The sequence below is a fragment of the Talpa occidentalis genome, unplaced genomic scaffold (genome assembly GCF_014898055.3).
Source record: "Talpa occidentalis isolate TD23 unplaced genomic scaffold, MPIMG_talOcc4v2.1 talOcc4.15, whole genome shotgun sequence".
NCBI lineage: Eukaryota > Metazoa > Chordata > Mammalia > Eulipotyphla > Talpidae > Talpa > Talpa occidentalis.
This window is the reverse complement of record NW_023601543.1, coordinates 14791716-14804845: the sequence shown is the minus strand read 5'-3', so window position 1 is coordinate 14804845 and position 13130 is coordinate 14791716. Positions and strand designations below refer to the sequence as shown.

The 13130-nt window shown below is 56.3% G+C and overlaps 1 protein-coding gene across 4 annotated transcripts in view; it reads right to left on the bottom strand.

Annotated features, from left to right (window-relative positions):
- ELF4 (E74 like ETS transcription factor 4) overlaps positions 1-13130 on the bottom strand; it is a 44026-nt gene that overhangs the window by 11655 nt on the left and 19241 nt on the right. The gene's annotated exons all lie outside the window — the stretch shown is intronic.

Below are 13130 nucleotides of genomic sequence, written 5' to 3'. Positions count from 1 at the left end.
CTAATCCCACTTTGTCTAAACCCGAAACAACTGTGTCTGCCCCTCCCCCAGCGAGGTCATCCTGCCAGGGCCCCTCCCTCCGGTCGCTCATCTCGGGCGGCTCTTCACGGATCTGCCGGCAACTTGTATTGTTGGCAAGTTCACTGCCCGGGGCTCCCCGCCCGGGGGGAGCTCTGCGCACCTGCCTTATCTCTCCCAGTGAAAGGTGGCTGACTGGAGGAGAGGGACCCCTGTTCGGTTGTCAATGGAACAAACACAGTAATGGAAGGATGGATGGTGCTGGGGAGCGCAAAGGGGTGGCTTCTGGGCAAGGAGCGTATCTGTGTGCACACTGCATGGGGGCGGGGTCACGCGCTCGGCTGACGCAGAATGAGAGGAACGTGTGCAGTCTGCGGTACGCGGGGGTACGTCTGCACTGTAATCGACATGGGTGTGCTGTGCTGGCCGTCGACGTACACACACCGTAGTTATACACGAGTGCAGGGTGTGTCCCTGTGCCCCGAGTGTGGGGACATGTGCGTGAGAGCCTCTGTGTGTGAAAGGGCTGCCCTGGTCCGGCCGTCAGAGCCACAAGCTCAGTCTTGCTTCCTCCTCCTCCAGGCTGGCCTTCGTGAGAAGACAACTAGAGCTGATGCTTAATGTCCTCCCCAAGAGGCTGTGGTGAAGGTAGGGGTGGGCTGGGGCGGAACCCAGGGTTCTGGGGTTGAAAGGGTCTCCACCGCTCCACACCGCCCCCCAAAAGAAATTCAAAGACACATGCTTCCCCGGAAGACAGTGGCAGCAGAAGCAGAATGTGCATGTGGCCCTCGGGTCCCTGGGGGTGCGCGCCCTTCCCAGGCCCACTCTGCTGTGGAGCCGGGAGGGCAGGACTGTGCTGCCACTGAACCCTCTGTCATTAACATACAGGGGAGTGGCTTGAAAGCAAAGAAACCCGTGAATTCAGTTGCAGGCTTTTATGTGTCCACATAAGTATCTCAATGCAGGCCTCGGTTCCACGGGCCCAGGACTGGGAGGTTGTGCCCAGCAGGCAAGGCTGAGCCTAGGGAGCTTGTGCGCCCCACAGCTTGAGGCTGAAGCTAGGTGAATGGGGTGTAGGGGAAGGAAGTAACTGTCCTGCTGTCTTGGCCAAGGCTAAGAAAACTCCCCCCCCCCCAAAGAACCTTCCACTCCAGAGTTTTGCCCCTCCCCCTTCAGATGTTTGAGGATTTGAAAGTGAGAGGTAGGGAGCAGCTCATTATTTTGCATATTCTCTCACTCTCCCTGGCAGAGTGAAACCAACCCCCCCCTGGAACCCCTCTCCCGGGAACCTGAAACCAAAGAAGCCACCGGCACAGAGGCCCCCCTGCTGGAGGAAGAGAGGCCACACCAGGGCCCCTCCCTGACAGAGGTGCCTGGACGCAGTTGCAGTGTCCCAGAGCCCTGGGCACGGCCTCGCCGGCGAGTGGGAGGCTGGAGGGCGCACACAAACACTGGGCTCAGATGATAGAGGTGCCTGGGAACCCTTAGTAACAGGGGGGTTCCCCCCCAGCACGTGGTTGCGCAGCTCATAGCTGGCTCCAGTCAAAGTCCACTCTCCCAGGTGGCCAGCGCCCCCTCCCTTCACTCCCGCGAAGCCGCCGTGAGGTCCCTGACTCCCATGGCCTGTCCTCGGGAGAGACAGCAGAGCCTCTGTGACAGCACCTGGCTCCTGGGCGCCGCGTGCACGGGATTGTGTGTGTGTGTGTGTGCAGGTACGCGTGGGTGTGAGCGTGTGCACGCGCATGCTGCACAGGCAGGAGCAAGCCAGGATGCCTGCGGCCCCCGCCTGCAAATGCACACCTCTTGCGCTCTGTGGTTCGGGCAGCATTTCAAAACCAAAACAGCAAAATAGAAGTGGTTTGGGTTGCTCCTGCGTCACCACAGCTGTGCCCTCTTCAGACGTACAGGCCCTTCCTGGGGCTGTCACTGGAACACGTCAAGTGGGGTCCAGCACCCACCCCTCTGGGCCTCCTCTCTGTGAATGCCACGTCCGCCATCTCCGTGGAGCGAGTTTAAATCTACACCCGTTCAGCTGAGCCGATGATTCTCACAGAATTGCTAGTAACACCCGTGGCACTTTCACACACGCCAGGAAACATGGGGGCCAGATGGTGGGCCGGCCGGGCCACAAAGCAGAGTTCCCCTCCATTCCTCTTCCCCGCAGAGCCCGCTCTCCTGAAATACCCTGTCCTCCAGGAAACCTTTCTGGAATTCTCTGGAAAGGAAGTGACAATTTCCTTCATGCCATTTCCTACTCCCTCCACACCCCTCCCCCACAACCACAAACAAAATGGAAACTACCCCAGGAACAGCTGTACCCTCCACTTAAAAACAGCCCCTCCTCCGGCTAATAGTCATCAGGCAGCCAATCGGCATGGCCCACCACGTGACCGGTGGTGTGCATTTAAGAGCCGAGGGCCGGCGTTGGGGGGCCAGTGTGTCGTCGTGGACGGAGCAGGCGTAAGCCACCCACCGGACGCACCCACAACCTTGACCCCACTCGGGCTGGCCTGCAGTCAGCACGCCGAGTCCTGCTCCCTGAGCAAGCGCCCAGCTAAGGGCCTGGCCACCGCTCTGGTCAGCCCTGTCCTCTCGTCCCTCCGGCCACCACCCCCTCCGTCTGAGATGCAATCAGGAAGAGGGAGGGAGGAAAATAAAGGTTTTGCAAGCTCCGTTGGTTGGGGTTTCTCTGTGCTTATTTACAAGAAACCCAGTTCCTTTGCTGGCCCTCGGTCACCGCCTGACTTCCAGCGCGGGGCTGCTCGCAGGCCCCTGGAAAGCGCGGCCCAGGGCTCTTCTCCAACTGTCCCTGCCCTTCTCAGCTTCGCTGGCCCTGGAGGGCTGACAAGGACTGCGGGCCACGGTCCCCTCCGGAGGCCCTCTCAGCCCACCCACTGTGCGCGCAGGCCGCCCTCTCCTGGCTGCAGTCCTGCGTGTGACCCTGGACAAGCCAGTCATTTTTCTGGGATGCGGCTGGTGTCACCCTTAAAGTGGGTGAGGGCTGAGGGTAAATCCCGGCCTACCAGATGCTCCTGGGGGAGTCTCGGGTGAACGAAGATGGCGGCGGGAAGCACTCTGAGAATTAAAGCGCGCTCATCCAGATGATGAGTTTCAGGTGACCTCCCAGAGCGCAACGGGGCCTGCGGGCCCCACTAAGCCCCCCAGAACTCCCCCCTGGCTCCAGGCCACGCACAGGGTGGGGTTGGAGGCTCCAGTTGTGGGCTTGCAGGGGGCTGGCTGGCTGCCTGGGCTGGGCCCGCGGGGAGGGCGGGCTGCTGTGGTTGGGGGGTGCGCCCAGGCCCCTGTCCTCACCACCGTCAACCCCGCCCCAGCCCTTTGGGTTGTGGTTATGTGGCAAGACGAGCACTACCAAAGCCCCAACAGGGGAGGGGGAAAGGGAGTTACTGACAAAGGGAACTTGTCTCCCCAGCCACCCAGACTCCCAGGGACCCCACCTGAGAACGCCAGATGAGCACCCCCTGGAGGTGCCTGTGGCCACCACATGCTTGCTCTCTGCTCTCGGGAGGAGGAGGAGGGACTCGAGGACAAGCCCCACCGGGAGGGCCGGGGCACTCCCGAGAGGTGGAGCCCGGGAGTCTTGCACCTGCTTCCCTGGAGGCCGTGAGGGCCAGGGCTTCCCCGAGAGCAGCCCACCTCCGCCTCGGGGCCTAGGCAGGTCACCGTCCCCTTCTGTGAGCCCAGACGTCCCCCCAGTTCCAGGCGGCAGGCCCACGGAGGTGAGAGCGCTCTCCCATGTCCCAAATGTGGTTTGCAATGTCTGGTCGGATTTGTGTCTTTTTGGCCAAGGCCATCATGAGATACTCCGTTTATCTCAGCCCAGATGGACAGCGCGCCGGGGAACGGGGAGCGGTGGGATGCGGTGAAGGCAGGAGGCGGTGGGGAGCATAACCAGGCGCTGTAAAACTTCTGGTCGAGAGGAAATGAGCTTCCTTCTGGGGAGGGGGGAGCCGAAGAGAGTAAGTTGGACACCTGTAGGCCTGGACCCAATAGGCGCGGGACTTTGAACCTATTATGGAAGGCAAGTGGGAGCTACCGCAGGTTCTTGGGGGCGGGGCAGGGGGATTTGCAACAGCTGGAATGCAGGAGGGCGGTCTCAGAGCCACCCCGATGGAGAAAAATTCCGGTGTAAGGGGTGATAGTGTAGGTGCAGAGACCCCGATGGGTAAGCCCATCCTCGAGGCAGGAATGTTAAAAGACACAGAGCCATCAGGCCAGGAAATCTGGCCAGAAAATGACTTCAGCTTGGATTGTTTGAAGGTGAGATTATCTCAGAAAATCCAAGATTCAAGGTGGACCCTCCCAAAACAGGCACACACACACACACACACACACACACACACACACGCCTGGGAGGCCAGGCCTTCCGTGGCCAAAGGAGCAGGCCTGGCCAGCCCTGGACATACAGTACTTCAAAAGTGGCAAGAGCGGAATGAAAGGTGGCTTTGCAGGGCACGCGCGCGCGCGCACACACACACACACACACACACATTGGTATGGCAGAGAGGGAGGAAAGAGAAACAGTGAGCAGAGACTAATTAAATTCATTCGTGGGTTGTTCGAAGCTGGGGTAATCCGTGACTCGGCACCACAGGATATTAGGTCAGATAACTTTTATGAAGGGACAGTGTTCTTTGTCAAGGTCTCTGCCAGTGCCTGGCCTGGAAACTGAGGTGGGGGCTCCTGGCTCGGATCAGGGTCTCCCCCAGGCAGGAGAGGCTACTGTGGGTGTGCTGCTGGCTTGACACAGGATGCCCCTTACAAAGGCCTCTTACTGGCCACTCTCCCAAGCCAGCTGAAGAAAGCCAAGAGTGGGCCGTGCTCCCTAACCAAGGGGAGACGCGTGCAAGCTAAGCCTCTCTTTGACTCAGAGGCCCAGCATATCAGGGTTAACAGGACCATGAACGATCATTGCCTCCATCCCTTGTGTCCTCCAACTGAAGACCTGAGGCCTGTGGGAGGAGAAGTGACTCACTCAAGGTCACCCAGGTGACCTCTCTTCCTCCCCACCGCATTGTCTCTCAGCATCCTCGGCAAAGCCAACCCTTTCCTCTGATGAGAACGACAGTGGCCAAAGGCCCGGGGCTGGCAAACAACAATGAGGCCACACATGTGCAGAACGCATTTAACTTTCTCAGCCACTTCCCCACCTCGGTGCCTTTGTTATGCTATCGCTAGGCCTGGTAGGCTTTCCCCCCATTTCTGCTGGTCCAAATCCCACATCGCATTCAAGATCTAGCCCTAACGTCACCTTCCCAAAGCCTACATGCCTCCTTGCCACCTAGTAGAATCCTCTTCCTCCTCTTCCTTCCCGCCTTAGCGTGACTTTTAAAGCCCATGCTGGCAAACTGTGGCCCACGGGCCCAGTCCAGCCCGCCTTCTGTTTTTGCACAGTGAGCTAAGAATGATTTTAACAGTTTTAAATCATTGGGAAAATTTTCAGAAGAGTCGTATTTTGTGCCACATGAGAATTACAGGAAATTCACATTTCTATGTTCACAAATAAAGTTTTATTGGAACTCAGCTACACTCATTTGTTTATGGCTTGTCCATGGCCGCTTTTGCGTGGTAAGTTATGATCAAGTTTGCATGGCCGTAAAGTGTAAAATATGTGCTAGCTGATCCTTTGCCGGAAAAGCGTGCTAACCCCTGGCGTAAAAGCCACACTCCCCTTCACTGTGCATAGATGCATCAAGTTCATTTCCGAGGAGAGTGTAACCCAGCACTTGGAGGTGCCTGGAGAGAGGTGTGAAACACCAGACACAAAGGTGACAGATTGTCATCAAAAAGAAAGTTCGGGCAGGCCCTGGCTCTGCCCACGGGGCAACTTGAACAAGTCACTTCTGCCTTACAGGCCTCAGTTTCCTCAGTTGCACAATGAGGGGTGGGGCCGGATGATCTAAGGCCCTCTCTAGCCTTTTGCTGTAGAGACTGAGCCCTCTGCATCTCCAGCTCATGGTTTTGTGCAGGCACCACCCTGACCATCTTTTCTGTCGGGGCAAGAGCTTATAGAAGGTTCCCCTGCCCAACTGTGGTTTTCCACTGCTGCTGCCTCCACGAGCCCATTCAGTCCAGCCTCACCTGCCCACCCCAGCCCCTTCAGCTGACCCTTCTCTCTGAATTCCCCTCCCTACAAAACGAAAGTGGCTTCCTGTGAAAGAAACCCTACTCGCACCCCAATCCAGTGGACCCACAGCCTCCAGCTTTTGGCTCTCAGCTCTCAACAACCTTCCAGGGCCACAGCAGACAGGCAGCTGAGCAGGAGATAGGCTCGGCGCTCACCGCACCCCTGCTCTGCCAGAGGAAACAGCCTCTCTCTGCCACTTCCTGTCCCAGGGGTTTCAGCAGCTTCCCCTCCAGAGCCTGCTGGCCCTCCCAGCCCGCCCCTGGCCCACACAGGTCAGAGAGTGCACAGAGGGGAGGGACACTGTGGGCCGGGGCGCGGGGTGGGGGGGGTGGGAGGATCCCTCACAGGAAGGCTGTGTACAGTTGTCTACACCACGGGATGCCCCAACACCTCCTACGCCAGCCTGCTTGGACTAGGGGAGCAGGGACAGGCAGGGAATTGGGGCTGTCTCCACAAACCCTCTCCTGTTAGCAGATGAGTAGAAGTGAGTTCCTCACCATACGGAGCTATCACCTTGGGGGGCAGAGTGAGCCTGGCCACGGAGGAGTACATAGAGGAATGGACCACAGGTGCTGAGGTCCATGTCCCAGGCTGAAGACCTGCCTGGGGTGGCTTCAGATGGAGGGAGGAGTTGCAGGCCCAGCAAGGGGGGAGTTGATTCAGAGGAGCAGGTGACACTGACATAAATGTCACTTCCTAATATGGCATGATTTTGTCCCTTGCACCAATGGCTAGATGCAACAACGGAGAGCAAAGGACTCCATCACGTGTGCGGGTCAAGGGTAGTGGCATTTTCTGGGTGATGGGACAGGAAGCTATCATATTCCATGGCGCTGCTGATTTGGTGTGGTGACTTCCACTGGTTAGTACCTCCCAGTTACCCTCGAGAGGCGGGGCTCCCGGCAGTGGGCCTGTGTCCCACACGGGTGACCAGCTCTAGGACGCCTTCCCCAGGTGATGGGTCAGAATTGCAGTAGCAGCCCAAGGTCCTGGACCTCTGCCCTGTTGCCAGTCCTCCCGAGGGCAGCCTAGAGCAGTCCCCCCGAGGGCAGCCTAAACGTGATGATTCTAGGAACCTAGATGCTGGAACGGGGGCCTAGCAGTGGCTAGATGCAGTCTCCTTGGCCTGCCTATGGGAATACAGTTCTGTGACGTTCAAGCAGCAACGAGAGGAGCTCAGATAACCCGCAGAAATGATGGATCTGGTGGGCCAAGGAAACGATGGGAACACGGTCTTCATGCTTCTTGGCTCCGAGAGACCCTCCTCCCCCACCTTCGGCAGAGCCCTGCGCCCTAGGCCTCCTGTCACGAGAGCTGTCTCCCTTTTCTCTTCCCTCCCAGCCGTGCCCAGGGAACAAGGCTCCTTTGCCCGAGGGGTGTCTGCTCCACAAAAGCTGCTTCTCCACCCCTGCAAGGAGGAGTAAATAACTGCTTCCCAGCTGGGATGGGGAATGCCAAGGAAGCCTCAGAAACAACATCTGGATGTGTACCTGGGCGCCTGCCAGCCCCTCCCTACATCTGCAGTGCAAACCCAGGGCCAGGGTTTGGTTCCCAGCCCGACTTAGAGCCGGTGGCACGCGTTGGGAAAGCACATCTACCCTGGGCGGAGGGAGTGGGAGCCAGTGCCGGTGGGGCTGGCGCTGATCTGAGCTGGGCCCGAGACAGCGGGTGTGGTGGCCGCGGCCTGGGTCATGGGCCCGGGGGGGAGGGGCGAGAGGGCACGGGCGCGTGTTCAAACTGGGGCAAGATTTTCTTTTGAGCCCTTTAATATCACTTCAAGTTGTCTCCCCTGCTTCTGGGGAAGGCAGCCCAAGAGTAAAAATTACAGGGTGACAGGGAAGCCAGTAAGGGTTCCATGCATTGGGTATGAGCTGTGGTACGGGTGTCCCGCCAGGCACTCTTCACAAACCACCTCCTGACTCTTAGGACCTCCCTACAGAGTAGCGCGTGGCAGAGCTGGGGTTTGAACCCAGTTTTACTTCTAACTACTAAGGCTATTGCAAATTTCTTTTCAGTGAAATCTCTTTGGGTAAGAATTCCCTTTAGATAGTTCCATTTTAAACACAGAAGAAGTAAGGCCCCCCCCCCCCCCGAAGATGAAGTGATGTGACTGCGCATCCACGCTGGAGGCAGAACTCAAGCCCAGGCCTGCGTGACCATCCGCTCAAAGTCCATGCTTTTCCCACCCGCCCAGCTGGTGAACACCTGCCAGGACCCCTAGCCCCCAGCTTGCGCACAGCCCAACTTTGAAGATGCAGCCTCTGTGATGTCCCTTCCACAAAAGCATCCCAGGCCCACATCCCCAACCCCCTCGTAACCTCAATGGCAACCAAAGCTCCCTCTGAGAAGCGAACCCTAACTTCCTGGCTCGGGTCTGTACCAAAATGGTGAAAAGTTGAGCCCCTGTGGCCAGCTGTGGAGCAAGGGCTCGGGGGAGCAGGAGACAGCCCCCTCTGTTGATGAAGGCGGCTGACTATTCCCGTACTTCAGTGGCCTACTCTTTCTAGAGAGTTCCTGGCTGCAGATCTGGAGCAGCTGTGGCATGGTCCCTGCCCCATAAACATACACTTGCTCTTGGCTTATGCATAATGGAAGTCTGGGTTCTTATCTCAGGGTGTTGGTTCACATGTTTATTCAAATATTTATGGAAAGTCAGCTCTTAGCACTTCATGTGTGCCAGGCCCCCGGCCACGGGTTTATCCCGATTCTCTGTGGTAGGGGCGCTTCGCACCTCAGTTCCCAGGAAGCCGGGTCAGCCTGTCTGCCTAAACAAGGGCAGACCCCATCTGCTGGGTTTTATACACGCCCCCCCCCCAACACTTTTATAGCCAATGTCTCTTCAAAACGGAGGCCTAGGGTTTGGGGGAATGGGGAGCGACTACTAATGGATACGGGTTTCTTTGTGGGGTGATGAAAAGATTCTAAAATGGATTGTGGTGACAGAGACACAACTCCGAGAGTATACTAAAAGCCGCTGAATTGTATACTCTAATTGGGCGAATTGTGTGGTACTGGACTCTATCTAATAAAGCTGTTATTTAAAAAAAATAACAAACATCTGAGGCATAGAGAGGGGCAGCAGCTCACTCAAGGCCACACGCAAGTAGAAGGAGCAGCTCAGGCCAGACTCTGGGCTTTCTGATTTATGACTGAGTCTCTTTCCTCTCAGCCTACCATAAGCCAGCAAGCTGGGTTAGTAGTCGCCCCCCAGTCCCCCACACCCTGGGCCTCCGTTTTGAAGAGACATTGGCTGGAAAAGTGTTGGGGGGCGGGTGTACAAAACCCAGCAGATGGGGTCTGCCCTTGTTTAGGCAGGCGGGCTGGCCCAGCTGGCTGGGTTAGGGGTAGGCTGATAGGAAAGAGACTGAGAGCCATAAATCAGAAGGAAAACTGCCAAGGTTCAGCGAGTGTACAAGGCAGGGCCAGCCCTGTGCATGAGGGTTGGCTACTGAATCGAAAACAACGGGGTCATCCATGGGAAATGTTCTAAGCCAGGGGCTTTCATTTAGGTCCCCTCTCTGGGGGGACCTAAGTCCCCAAGTCCCCTCTCTGGATCACAGCATCCTTTCCCCCCAACCCCAACACCCACCCGTGTAAAGGGAAGTGGGAGAGTTTTGGCGATCCTGCTCGGAACCCCCTGAGGCGTGAGCTAGAAAGCCTTGCAGAATGGCATGCAATGGCCTGTCAGCTCTGTGGTTCTCAGGGTACTGCTGCAGGAGACTGTGGGCACATTGGGTGTCTCAATTCATGTTCCTTGCCGAGAGGGACAACCCAGAGTTTCCCAGGAGAATCCAATTCTCCCCTACCATTCCACTGTCAGGTTTCTCCAGGGCGGGCAGGGCAGCTTGGTCCTGATTTCCCCACCAGCAGTTCATAATAGAGACCCATGGAGCATGTCCCATGGCCATGTCAGGAGCCAGGTTCTTGGCCTGGCTCCCAGGCAACCCCACCTTGTGCTGCACTTGGCTCCATGGTGGAGGGAGCGATCGCTGAGGGCCACCGGTCTAGCCCCTGCTGGACAGGATGTTTCCACATCAAGCCCCACTTCCTGCAGCTAGGCCTGGGCTCCGGTTCCCCCCTTCTCCTGCCATCTGGTCGCCTGCCCTCTGCCCCCTCCCCTTGCTGGGTGTTTACAGGCTGCCTTATCAGCCTGGGGAATCTGGGCCTCACCCAGCCGCCTGCCCCACCCGCCCAGACAGCCTGCCCAGGGCTCTACCTGGTGTGCTCTAGTCACTACAGACCCTGGCGGGTGTGGATGAAGGTGGCCTGTGCTCTCAACACCTGCCAGAATGAAACCTGGGTATTCAGGGTGCTTTATCTACCTTCCCTGAGCTAGGGCGGGCTGATGGTCTTTGTATATTGTCATCTCTCTCTGCAGGCTATGGGACAAGAATGAGGCCCCTGGGCTCTGAGGAGGCTACCTTTGGCCTGAAGAGCCTCGAAGGCTCTGCTCTTCTTAGCCACCAAGAGATGAGCCACCGCTCTGGGAGTGCAGGCAGTTTTTGTTCAAACTGAAGAAAGCGCTACACACTCCAGGCTAAAGGTGGGGCAGAATGAGGGACTGTCAGCTGAGCGTGGCGGAGGAGGGAAGGCTGGGAGCCGTGGGCACAGCCTCAGTAGATCCTTGCACAGACTTCAGTGTCAAGGCGCCCGCTCTGCCTCCAACCCAGCCTGGACTGCTCACCCACCCAGAGACTAGGATGAGGCCAGTGAGCCTCATCAGTGAGTAAGTCCAACAGCTTTGTCCCAGGACATACAGGCCTCGATTTTTTCCAGCAAATGAGTGTGAACTAAGGAATGAACAAGCCACAGGTAATGGATTGTTCTTCCCGTACTTTAGGCTAAGTTTTGAAAGTTCAAGTTCTGACCCATCAGAGACAAATTCCATGGAGAGAAGGCCTCCTTGCTAAAGCTGACCAAGCCCCAGAGCAGGAATCAAAGTCAGCTCAGCTACCATTTTGTTCACTACTCAATCAATTAAAATCTATTTAGACAACAGATTGAGACATTCACACTTAAGATAAAACACCATACTTTGAAGAAATGTTATGAAACCATAACCTTCTAGGACTCTGGGAAACAACTCAATAGTTTGGGGTCCGGGCCTCCCTGGTGGCACAGGGCGGTTGGGTGCAGCGCTGTGGAGCTGTCCGCAGCCTCTGCGGCACAGGTTCGATCCCGGCCGGCCAGCGAGAATCCCACATGGCGCAGCAGACCTCTCCTGTCTCGCCCGCTGCTCCCCTCAGCAGTGTATTTCATCAGTCTGCCTGTTCTGCTTCCCGCTCTGCCTCTGGTGAATCCTCTCACCCTCCCGCACATCTGGCCTGTACCCCGATTCTTGTATAAATAAATAAATCTTAAAAAAAATAGATTGGGGTCCTTGGGTGGAAGCATCTGGAAAGCTCTGCTTTGGCAACATTGCCGTCAATGGGCTCTGTAACCACAGGCATGCCATGTCACATGGCTCCGTGGCCTCCACTCTCCCGCCCACCCCATCTCAGGCAACCCAGGGTGCCTCACAAGCGTACTGACTCCAGCAGCAGCCAGAGCGCTACAGGCCACCCTCCCAGTTCAGGAATGGGCTTCCCCACCACTCACAGAAATCACAAAACCACATCTAGTGCCAATGGCTGGTACTAGCTCATGGGTCACCTCTCTCCTTAACACGCTTTTCATTTTAAAAGGCAATCTGAAGCTGCCTGCCTTAGCCTATGGAGTGACTTGGGGGCAACAGAGGGGTAGGCCAGTAGGTAAGTGAGCAAGGGGGTGTTTCTCTGTGCTTCTGCCTCCTGTCTTACCATTAGCCATGGACCTTTACCACCCCTTCCCCATGCCCGTGGTCACTGTTAGGACGCTGTAAGACGTGGATGTGAAAACCCTTGAAAAGTTAACAACTAGGCCTGGTGCAGCCGAAAGCCCACTGGACTCTGCCTGAGGAAGATTAAGTTCCAGTCACAGCCCTGCCTTTGCCTAGCTCCTCCCCCAGCCTTTGAGCCAGTGCCAACTCCTCCTCCAGGGCACACATTTAGATCTATGACTGTGGCCACACCAGCCATCCTCGGCAGAACTTTACAGTCCAAGCTCATCTGCTTGGTTTCCAAAGGTCCTTCATAGTCTGACCCCACCCTACCTACTCGGCCTGGTTTCCCATGATTTCCCAACTCCAGCCTGGGCTTGAAGCCCAGTGGTCTCCTCATGGTCCCCTGAGGGAACATTCCAGGCTCATTTACGGAGTTTCTCAGGCCAGCCATGCCCTTGCTGCTGTTTTGGTTCATCAAGCAGTGCCCATCCTGCAAGGTCTCAACCAAGTTCCCCAAACCTATGGCCATGATAACTCTAGTCCACATCCATGGAGCCCCCTTCTCTAAACTCCTATAGCCCTTAAATTTGACCATAAGATCTCTCAATCCCACACTGTTCTGAAATGTTTCTTAATTATTTCAAGTGTATGTCTTGTTTCCCCAGTAGGGAGTAAAATCCATAGGATCAAGGCCCATTTTATCTTCTACCTCTAACACAGGTCTGGGCATTCATGAATTAAGTCAGATCTCTAGAAAAGAGATCATGGGTCCTGACAGATCTGAGGCCTACAGTGTAGGGGTGGAGAGAAGGGTAGAGCTGGTGCAAAAGTCTCCAGGATTGGAACACGGCTTTTCCTATCTTGGTCCAGCCTCTGTTAGGGGTAACTCATTCCAAGCAGCCCCGAGTGATCGAAAGGGTCACCATTAGCATAGTCTCTTTGTACAAAACCACAGGATTGCCACTCCAGAAACACTGGCACTGGTCTTATCACTGCACCCTCAGGAAAGATTTCATGTTGCTGGATCAGATCTAAGCTAAAATGATTCAAGCGAATAGGGTGTGAGGATAGCTATATGATGACAATGTTTTTTTTTTTTTTTCAAAAGAAGGTTTTTGTTGTCTAGACAGACAAAGTTGAAAAGGGATATGATAGACATCTATAAGA